This window comes from Aristolochia californica, unplaced genomic scaffold (assembly GCF_029961685.1).
Source record: "Aristolochia californica isolate CCGP_79_NKW_82.1479 unplaced genomic scaffold, dmAriCali1.0.hap1 SCAF_16, whole genome shotgun sequence".
NCBI classification, from domain to species: Eukaryota; Viridiplantae; Streptophyta; class Magnoliopsida; order Piperales; family Aristolochiaceae; genus Aristolochia; species Aristolochia californica.
The window spans coordinates 11721982-11733471 of record NW_027181837.1 but is presented as its reverse complement, the minus strand read 5'-3'; the positions used below and the strand labels follow the sequence as shown (position 1 = coordinate 11733471).

The window sequence follows — 11490 nt, the reverse complement described above, 5'->3', positions numbered from 1 at the left end:
ATAACCCTTTTGTGTGCGAGAGTATTCTAAGAAGATACACTTCATAGATTTGGGATCAAGTTTACTATGTTTTGGGGAGGAAAATGGACAAAATATAGACATCGAAAGACTCTCAAAGGCAGTGAAAAAGAATCACCATCAGGTAATAATAGAGAGTACGGAGATTTTTTTTCCAAGAACGGAAGAGGGTAACCTGTTTATAAGAAAATATGCGGTAAGAACTGCATACAACCAATAAAAATATGGAACTTTACGGCATATAGTAATCCGCAAGCTACCTCAAGAATATGATGGTTCTTCTGTTTGGCTACACCATTTTGTTGAGGGGTGTAGGCACATGATGTCTGATGAATAATGCCATTTTCTTGACAAAACGAGTCAAGATCTTTGGATGTGTATTCTTTGGCATTATTCGACCGAATGACATTAATTTTCTTCACAAACTGAGTGAGTACCATTGCATGAAAAAATATTAAATATCAATGGTATTTCAGAATGCTCTTTAAACAAAAATAACCAAGTGGTACGAGTGAAGTCATCAATGAATGTACCAAAATATTTCACTTGAGAAATGTTGGAGACACTCAAGGGTCTCCATCCATCTGTATGAATTAATGAAAAAAGAGAGATACTTTTAATTTCTAGATGAGGTGAGTATGTAGACCTCTGATATTTACTCATTTGACATGCTTCACAATGAAGGTCCGAGCACACTTTAGGAAAAAAATGATGAAGAGATAGGGTGGACACAGGTTGTGCCATAACCTGGTTTTAGTGTCACAGGTGGATGCAATATTTATTTGTGGCACATCTAGGTAGTAGAGCCCCCTTGTTCACAACCTCCACCAATCACCTGGTTCGTTGTAATATCTTGAAACACACATGAAGTGGGTGAGAAAGTGATAGAACAATTAAAATATTTGGTAAGCTGACTAACTGATAAAAGATTCAAAGGGAAAGGAGGAACAAAAAGGATATCAGTGAGCAGAAGTGATGGTTTAACAGAAGTGGATCCTTTCCATTGAACTTTAGTTTGTGAACCATAAAAAATGGTAACAAATTTATGTGAAAGACATGGAGAAACTGAGTATAGAAGATGTTTGTTACCTGTAAGATGCTCAGAGGCTCCTGAGTCAATTATCCAGGATGAAGAGGAGGCAGAAAACATACTTGAAGCTATGGTGGCAGAGGTTGGTGAAGAAGTACTTGGGGAGGACCCCATCATGGTCTTCATTTTCTAGAATAGTTCATAGTCTTCATCAGTAAAAGTATGCTTTGGAGTTGTTGTGGTAGACTGTTCTACTTTTGTATCACTCACTAATGCTTGGTTAGCCTTATTCTCATTAGCTTTATAACATCTTTAACGAAAGTGGCCCAATCTACCACATATAGAGCATTCTTTCAGGTGAAATAATGTGTCTGTAGTGTGGCCATATCCCTCACAATGGGTGTATTTCTTCCCATCTGTTCGATCAAAACTAGTCCTTTCACTTCTTCCTCTTCCTCCTATATAAAATCTGCCTCGGCCTCGACCTTGGTCAGATGGTGTTCCCCTATGTCCAGAGTACATAGTGGATGACATTTCAGTAGTAGAGGGAGAAGCGTCTGGAATACAAAGAAGTGTAGTACATACATCATCAAAAGTGGGAACCGCAGAAGAATATTATGGTCCAGATCCCACAATGTGACTGGTAGGGAAGAACAAGGAGGAGAAACAAATCAAGTTCGAAGGGGAGCTTAAAACCCTAGGTTCATTGAGGAGAACACCGATGCTTGGGTTTGTTTTTGGAGAACACCGATCCTAGGGTTCGTTGAGGAGAACGTTGATCCTATGTTTTTGGTGAAATTAGGCTTATCCATTTCATTCCATGTCGTCCCTTAAATAGGGTTCATGTCCACAAGAGAAAATTACAATTTTGCCCCTCCATGGTATTTAACTTGAAAATAAACTAAATGACTACATAACTGACTCACTCAGAGTAATTGACTCAGTTGTGGTGTCTCTGCCTGACTCGGCCCACTATTGGGTTCATAACATTACACCCCTCTTGGAGAACGAGCTTGTCCGCAAGCTCGAAGGTAGGGAGGTGTTCCAAACGTCTCCAGTTCTCCCCAATTAGCATCTGTGGCAGCTGTCATCCATCCAATTCAGATACACGCTATCATCCATCTTGTACCACTGCCCTTGACTATTGCTCCCATTGCAGATGGAGTTCCCAAAAATTGCCCTGTTGTTGAGCAGGCCAGTTGTGTCCGACTGCAAGCGCTGGACAGCAAGCGGCAGAACACTAGGGCCCTCCAAACTGGTCAGCTGCTGCTCGGCCCTGTCATAGGGGTTGCATCTACCACAGGGATGCTTGATTTCTTGTTCCATTTTGTCGGTAGGAGTAAAGTGCTGCAGTACTCCGAAGTCCCCCTCGTGATTGTTGTTTGATGTACATGGAAGTGAGCTTTGTCGATTTGCTGCTGTGTTATGCTCGCCAATCCCTCCAAGCTGAAAGGCAGATTCCTGGTGGTGATGTATGTTAGAAAAAACATGGTGCTGAGTGGCTAGCCTTTGCTGTGGGTCATCTACTCCCTCTTCATGTAGCGCAGTTTCATGAGCAGAAAGAGTCACAAGTTCATTGTCCACCACGGTCTGATTCTGCACCCTACAAGCTGCAAATGTAGAAGATGCCTCGAATATCAAAGGATCAGCAGCATTGGACACTAAATTTATCCAATCACATCCTGCCATTTCATCCTGAGCTTGGTCGAATTGACACACCCCCTTCAATTTTACCGCAGTCTCCATTGCACTCTGTTGTGCTGGATAACTACCTCGAACAAAGTGTTCAGCAGGCTGCATCTTAAGATTGTTCGTACGCATTTCCTGATTCTTCGCAGATGGCAGCATTCTGCCATGAGGCTGTTGTTGCAGTGCATGACCAGGAGCGTGCTGCGGAACCGCCTGAACAGCATACTGTAGGTATGCCTGACGAACTGCATCCTGAGCATGCTGTTCTGGCCTTGTGATTTGCTGATTGATAATCCTCTCAATAAGATGAGTCATGCTTGGCAATCTTCTACCACATACAAATGAGCTGAACATGTGTAGGGCTCTTGCAGGCTGTGCATAGGGAACCATGTGAGCAGCACCTCTTACAGTAGCAAAAGTCAGCAAATTCCCATACTCCGTTGCCCAACCAGCAGCCTGTCCTTTGTGGAACCAAGCACCGTAAGGAACAGTAGTCTTGAAGTCTAAATCATGGGCTAGTTCACGAACGAGTGTTCGAGAACCCAATAAAGGGACAACAGAATCTTGATCTCCACTGAAAACCAGAATTGGTATATCATGTTGAATAATGGTCTTAAGCAATGGAAGGGTGTTGATGTTACCATCTGTATCCCTGTAGTTCAAAACACCGCTGCACATTGACCAGATATATGGTAAGTTTGTCCTATTTACATGTAGAGCTTTCTGAACCTCGGGAAGATTGAGGTAGAAACGCCTTTCATAAGTCATACACACATCAACACCCACACTTTTCTGGGTTGGATATTTTTTTAATCTGAGCTCTTGCTCCACAATTGATGGGTAGCAAACATCAAGTATGACATCATATGGATTTATGTAATCACCAACCACCTGATTTGCCTCAGCAATTGGATTGTTCCACTTAGTGGCTACGTTATGAGAATTGCTGAAGACATAATCATCAAAATCGCATTCATTCATTATGACAAGGCCAATCTCATCCGAAATCGTTCCATGTGTCCAAAAGTATTCCTAAGTTGCAGGAATATATCTGTCAAGCTTGAGAAGTGGGTTTCCAATAGCTACTTCCTGAATGTTGAACTTGAGGCCAGTGGAATATTTATTGTGATTCAGCAGAGCTACAGCCAACGGGGGTTTATAATGACCTGCATAGCTTTCTCCTGTTAAAAACAGGTCTTTGGATTTGAACTCGGGAAATTTTTCATACCATCTCATCATAAAAACATGCATGTCATCGGCAGTAAAGTCATCTCCACTTGTATAGTCAGATGTCATTGGCAGTAGATTTGATGCTTTATTCCATGATTTTGGGTTTATTCTGAATCCCCGGCCATCTCCTCTAGGGCAAAACGGACCCAACTCTGTGAAGGCACCCCCACCAATTGATGAACAACCTGGACCTCCATTCAACCAGAGTGTCAGCAGCTTGGTATCTGCATCTATATACGCTTCTGCAAAGTAGTAAAAGAGACTTCTCCCAGCCTCGTCATTCACGGTAATGTTACCAGCAAACTGTCTAAAATTCACCTTGGGCTGGCCAGGTAGCCTCACAACCAGATCCTCAAGAGGGTGGCCAGTAACACCCAAAATCAGCAAGGCCAACAAAACCCACACTTGGTCGAAGAGTGTCTGAGCGGACATTACTTCTCTGCAGGCTGAATACATGTGAGCCAAAGAATTCTGCACAAACTTGATCAGAGTGAATGCCAACCTTATCATCCCAGCCTTTAGCTATGCTCTGGAATGAACCAAATAATTTGTTATGAGCTTGAACCAGTGCAAGAAGGAAGCGATATGTTTTGACTGTATCCATAGGCAAAGACTGAGCAATTTTCAACTTTGCCGTCATTCTTAACAGTGGACCCTGGTCACACTTGGCAGTTTCATCCAAAGTTGCATCAATAACAACTTCAGCCTCAGCAGATACAATTAAAGCCAGCAACTTCCCCCCATTTAATATTGATTCCCCTGTTGCATCAAGAAATTGGTTGGCACACCTCAGTGCAGCATTTGCATTATGCTGTTCGGCATACTGAACACCTAGCTCAAAAATCACATATGGATTGTGCTGAATTATATTCTCTATCCGCAGACCACTATAATTTAGGTCTGATTTGGCAGCAGCGGAGGGCAATATCTCAACAAGCAACACATAACATTCCAGCTTATGCGAGTCACATTTCTGTATCTCAGCCCAACTAAACACACTCAACACCATCGTAGAGTTTTTTCTTAAAAAATCGTGGCGCTTGTGGACGGGCAAGACAAAATTCGGAGAAGGTTGGCTAAGAAACTTACCGCAAGAGTTATTCAAGTTGGTTTCCAGCTCAGCCTCCGAGAGCGAGAGCGAGAGGCTGCGGCACGATGGTTGCAATTTCATATTGGAACTTATTGTTCCTGAATTCGCAGCAACAATGAGTCCGAGACCGAACTTCATTTTCTCATTAATTCATCTTCCACTAAAGCAACAATTTCCCACGGTGGGCGCCATACCCATTTCGCCAATGTTCGATCCGCGCGGTAGTTGGCCTGTTCCCGACGGCGAACAACAGCAAATTGGGGTTGAGGTTTCGAATAGGGCTGGCGCTCGTCGGCTTGCTCCCCGTGTTCGAAATTCCGGGTTCTGGATTTGTTGTCTTTCCTGTTCTCATTTGTATTTATCAACGAGATCTTCCCAGCACCGGTGACGCCGATAATAATGACCTTAGGAAGCTTAGTCAGCCGGCGAACAACAACGGTGTTGACGAAGGAGGCATCTGGCCGAACGAAAACAGGCAAACCCAAATCGGGCTGTCCCTCAAAGATTTGAGGTCGAACAACCTTCGGAACGGGCAAAATTCTTCGCCGAGATAGAGGTTGCGTCTTCTTCCGGAACGGCGATTTTCCCCCTCAATCCTTATCCAGATGTGTCTTTATTTTGGCCCTCTCTCACACATTTCAATGAAAATCTGTCGTAAATCATCGCACATTGAAATTAACTCTGCACGCCCTACTGTAAAATAATCATATATTGCGGAAATTCTTTCTGCGTGCTGTTCCTCTACGACGACCTTCCACCCCCGAATTGCTTAACGGAATACTGCGCTTACTTAGTCAAAGCTCCACAAATTGCTCATTGTTTCAGCTTTGATACCAAATTATTATGGTCCAGATCCTATAATGCGATTCATACGGAAGAATAAGGGAGTTTGAAACCCTGGGTTCATTGAGGAGAACACTGATCCTTGGATTCGTTTTTTGAGAATGCCGATCCTCGGGTTCGTTGAGGATAAGGCCGATCCTATGCTTTTCGTGAAATTAGGTTTATCCATTTCATTCCATGTCGTTCCTTAAATAGGGTTCATGTCCATAAGAGAAAATTATAATTTTGCCTCTCTATGACATTTAACTTGAAAATAACTAAATGACTACATAACTGACTCAGTCAGAGTAATTGACTCAGCCGTGGTGTCTCTGCCTGACTCGGCCCACTATTGGGTTCATAACAAAGAGCTAAGAAGGTGAGTCTTAGGAACTTCAAGATGCGGTTTAATTTTAGCGAGACATATGGTAGTTATCAAGGCCTCTTTCCATTTATCTTGGACAAAGATATCGGTAGAGGTTGGTTGGGTAAGTTACCATTCTTGAAGAAAGCCTTGAAAATGGGTTAAATATTCATGTATATTGTCTCTTTGGTTTGTGGTAAACATTCGTTGTAAAATATCATATGGCCTTTGTAAGTTGTTAGAGCTTGAATACAACTTGGCGCATGTCTCCAAAATTTGTTTAGCCGTCTCTAAATGAATGACATTATTGGAGACATATTTTTTCATATTGTTGATAAGCCAATTAATAACCAATGTATCCTCCTTTAAACATTTGGTATAGAATATATCATCTTCATCAATATGTGGTCTACGATTGGTGAGATGACCAACTAGGTCCTTTGTGATAAGAAACCGACGAACCGATGTGGACCAGTTAATAAACTTTGATACCCCCTGTAAGGGTATAGTGTTGATTCTGAATATGTCACTCTTGTGACTCATATTATCTTCAGCCATAGTAGGCAAATCAAGTAAAATAATTCTCCAATCAAGTAATCAAAATATGACCAAGTGGAAGGCTTTAACCAACTCGGTCATTGGAGATGTTTAGCATAAACGTTAAGTAATTAATTTTAATGGATAATGAGTCATAAAAGGCTCAACATAATCCTTCTTTATCCGGGAATCTTGTTCCCATAGATTTATAAAAATAAATCCAATATGCACTGGTCTCGGTTATAGTATTGTGCAAACCGACAAAAATTGCCTTGATAATCTCTTCTAATCTAAGATAATCAAAGATGCATATATTCTCATAATTTCATAAGATGAAAATATGCATAAGGACATCTCTAAACCACCTCCCAATACCGAAAACCAGTAGCATAAAATTAATAATATCAGAAATAATTACTTATCTCTTGAGCTTCAATCTTGCTTCATAAGGAGCCTTCTATGAGCAGCTTTTAATCATATCTTCATAGAGCATAATGGGGATCCTAAATTGATAGCTCTGATACCATGTTGAATTTAGGATCCCATGAATAATACCTCGAGCAAGGAGAGCAAGAAAGAAAGAAAAAATGGAAAAAGAGAAGAGCTCTCGGTTAGAGAGAGAAGAGAAGGAAAATAAAAGAGAGTAGAGAGAGAACACTTCACACGAGAGAGAAGAAAAATTAAGAAACTTGTTTGATGAATTCCAAGTTACAATCACCTCTATTTATAGTTGAGGAGGCGATAGAGTCCATGCACAAGTAATTTTAGGACTCCTAATTACATTCCGACTAGAACTCTCCAAGATAAGCCTATCATGATCAGATTACATTGTCTATTTCAGAGACTAATTTAACTCAACTACGAACAACTTCTTTAAGGACGTGAATCAAGCTAGAAAACCAACTCTTGGTCTTATCTCATGGGTCCCACATGATTTTCCAACTCATGTAGATAGAGATACTAGCTCGTGGTATCTTTGTGGGTCCTACTTGATCTTCAAAACTTCTATTTAATTCCAACACATGTTCCTTATCTCTTAGCTAGAACCACTTTGTATGAGGACTCTTGTTGACACCTCTTGAGCTCATGGTGGGTCTCACCAGCTTATGGGGCCATGATGGGTTCCACATTGTAACCGTAATGTGGATTGCTACTTGATTATCACAATAGAGTTCCATAGGGCCCTCTTTGTGGAATCCAGATTCAGCTAGAAGAGATTTAATCCATAGAAGCTCACTCCCCTCCTAGAGAAAGAGCTTGTCCTCAAGCTCGTAAGTGGGATATAGGGCCCGAAAAGCCTCTAAGGGTTCCAAGGAAGTTTCAATCGGGTCGGTGTCGGCCCACTAGACTAAAATCTCCCACGATCCATGGACACGGCAAGCCTGGAACACCTGAGCGGGGGTGGGTAGCACACGCCTATCTTGAAGTGGTGGCAAAGGGGTGTGGAGCATAGGAGAATCTCCCTTGAATGGCTTCAACAGTGAGACGTGGAAAACATCATGGATCTTGGCGTCTGGTGGAAACTGCAGGTGATAGGCCACACTGCCAATGTGGTCCTATACCTGGAATGGACCATACAATTTTGGGGACAATTTGTGACGTTTGGAGGCTGTAAGGGAAAGTTGGCGGTAATGTTGAAGACGAAGCCATACATAATCTCCCGGAGCAAAGGCTAGGTCACGCTGCCGTTTATCATAATTTTTTTTCATTGTAATTTGAGCTTCCTGCAAATGAGCTCGGACCTGGCGGATCATAGTATCTCGTTCCTCCAAAACGTGGTCAAGAGCCACCACCCAAGAAGAGCCAGGTTCATACGATAAAATCCTAGGGGGATCTCTCCCATAAAATACCTTGAAGGGTGTCATGGCGAGTGCTGTGTGGTAAGATGTATTATAACAAAACTCCGCCCAGGCAAGCTACCTGACCCAACTTTTGGGTGAATCCCCCACGAAACAGTACAATTACATCTCAATAGTGCGGTTGACTACTTCCATTTGCTCATTTTTTTGTGGGTGGTAGGCGGAGGAAAAAGCCAATTTTGTCCCCTATAATCTGAAGAGCTCTTTCCAAAAAGTACTTGTGATGACTACATCTCTGTCACTGGTAATGGACTCCGGTAAGGCATGAAGGCGGACAATTTGGTCCATGAAAAGCTAAGTGACATGGATCACCATATAAGGATGCGCCAATGGCAGGAAGCGCCCATATTTAGAGAACCGGTCCACAACCACCAATATAATCAATTTTCCAGATGACGTGGGAATTCCATCAATAAAGTCCATGGATATATTTGCCCATACCTGTGAAGGTAGCTGAAGTGGTTACAACAACCCTGCTGGAGTTAATGACTCTGCTTTGTTCCTATTGAATTTAGGACCCCTTTTCCATAATCACGAGCAAAAGAAAGAAGAAATAAAAAGAGAGAAAAGGGGAGAAAAGCTCTCGGGTAGAGTAGAAAAAATTAAAAGGGAAAGGATGAGTTGCGCCAAGGAAGGAGAGGGAGAGAGAGAACCAAACTCGGGATTGAATGTGTTGCTTGATTAATTCCGAATTACAGCCTCTCTATTTATAGGAGAGGAGGAGGTAGAAACCTCATACAAATTGTCATTCAATCCTAATTACATTATAACTCTAACTCTTCAATATAAGTAAGTCTCAAAATAAGTAAGTCACAATATAAGTAAGTTCTTTATTATCTATGAATATAAGGGATAAGCCAGCTTGTGGCCTTATCCTAGTGGGCCCCTCATGATTCTCAGTGCACTTTGATAATTGTGCGAGTTCGTGAGATCTTGTGGGCCCCACTTGATCTTCAAGTCTTCTAAATCAACTCAACCTATGTTTCTTGATTCCTTTACTCGAGCTTTCTTTGGGAGATGACTCTTCTTGGTGTCCCAAGTCCTCTAGGATTCTTCTTGATGACCTACGTCCTCATGGTGGGTGCCACCAGCTCAAGCACCATGGTTGGCCCCACATTGTAACACTCCCCCTCAAGCTGGGGGTGAGAAGATGTCTTAAACACCTAGCTTGCTGCATATGGTAAACATGATCTTATGAGTGACTGGTTTGGTGAGGATGTCAGCAACTTGATTTTGTGAGGAGATGTGCTTCAGGGATAACAGACCAGCTTGGAATTGTGCTTTAGGGATAACAGACCAGCTTGGAATTTTTCTCGTATAAAGTAGTAATCAACTTCAATGTGCTTTGTCCTCTCATGGAAGACTGGATTCGATGCAATATGTATTCCTGCTTGGTTGTCACAATATAGATCCATTGGAGCTTCTTTATAAAATCCCAATTCAGTGAGAAGGGAACTTATCCATAAAAGTTCACTTACAGTGTGTGCCATGGCTCTGTATTCTGTTTCTGCACTGGACTGTGCTACCACATTCTGTTTTTGCTTTTCCATGTAACCAGATTTCCTCCAACCATTGTGCAAAACCCAGAAGTAGAATTTCTATCATCTGGGGATCCAACCCAGTCTGCATCCACGAATCCCTCAATGTTGAAGTGTCCATGTTTTATTTAGAGGAGCCCCCTTCCAGGAGCCCCTTTAAGATAACGTAGTATCGTCTCAAGTGCTTGCCAATGACTAAGTTGTGGCTTGTGCATGTACTGACTTACCACACTTACTGCATATGGAATATCTGGTCTCGTTACACATAGGTAAATAAAATGCCCTACTAACCTTAGATATTTTCCAATATCCACGTCTTCTCCAGTGCCTCCACATAACTTTGTATTTGCATCCATAGGAGTGTCTACCGGTTTGCATCCCAACATACCTGTTTCTTCTAGTAGATCAAAGGCATATTTTCTTTGGGATAGAATAATCCAATGTCATGATTGTAAAACCTCAATACCCAAAAAGTATTTCAGTAATCTAATATCCTTTGTCTTGAATTCAGCACATATTTTTTCTTTTATTTTTTGAATGCCCTCAGAGTCACTTCTACTTAAAATGATATTATCAACATAAATAGCTAGAATCACCTTACCTCTTGCTGTGTTCTCAATAAATATTGAGTGGTCTGCAGAGCATCTATAAAAACCTATCCCACACTACCAAAATAATAGATTTTTTAGAAGAGTTTGAAAGGCCTTATATAAAATCCATGGAGATATCTGCCCATACCTGTGAACGTAGCTGAAGAGGTTGCAACAGGCCTGCTAGGTGTAAGGATTCCGCTTTGTTCCGTTGGAAAACATGGCACGCAGATACATAGTCAGCTATCATACGTTTCATGCCCCTCCAATAGAAGTCATAACTAATACGAAATATGTCTTCTGCTGGCCCTCATGAGTGATGTTGTGAAAGGAAGATATAATGCTGCTAAGTAGAGCGGAAGTGTGATGGAGATAAATGCAATTCTTATACAATATGAGGCGGTCCTGAATTTCCCAACTGCTGTCCATAGTTCGTTGCTCGATTTTTTGATACAATTCCATAAGCTCGGGATGTTGATGAATTTCAACTCTGATTGAATCAAGCAAAAGAACTCGGGGTTGACTGATAGCATGTAGTTGTGGTTCCAACATATCTTGGCGAGATAGAGCATCTACCCCCTGTTAAGGTGGCCTGGTTTGTACTCCACCTGGAAATCAAACCCCATCAGTTTACTCAACCAATATTGTTGTGGGGAAGTAGTGATATGTTGCTCCAACAAGTATTTCAAACTGCAGTGGTCTGTTTGGATCACGAAATGTCGA

At 41.8% G+C, this 11490-nt stretch overlaps 1 pseudogene; it reads right to left on the bottom strand.

Annotated features, from left to right (window-relative positions):
* Positions 1-1892: 1892 nt before the first annotated feature.
* On the bottom strand, positions 1893-5471 carry LOC137953216 (serine carboxypeptidase-like 42; annotated as a pseudogene).
* Positions 5472-11490: the final 6019 nt, after the last annotated feature.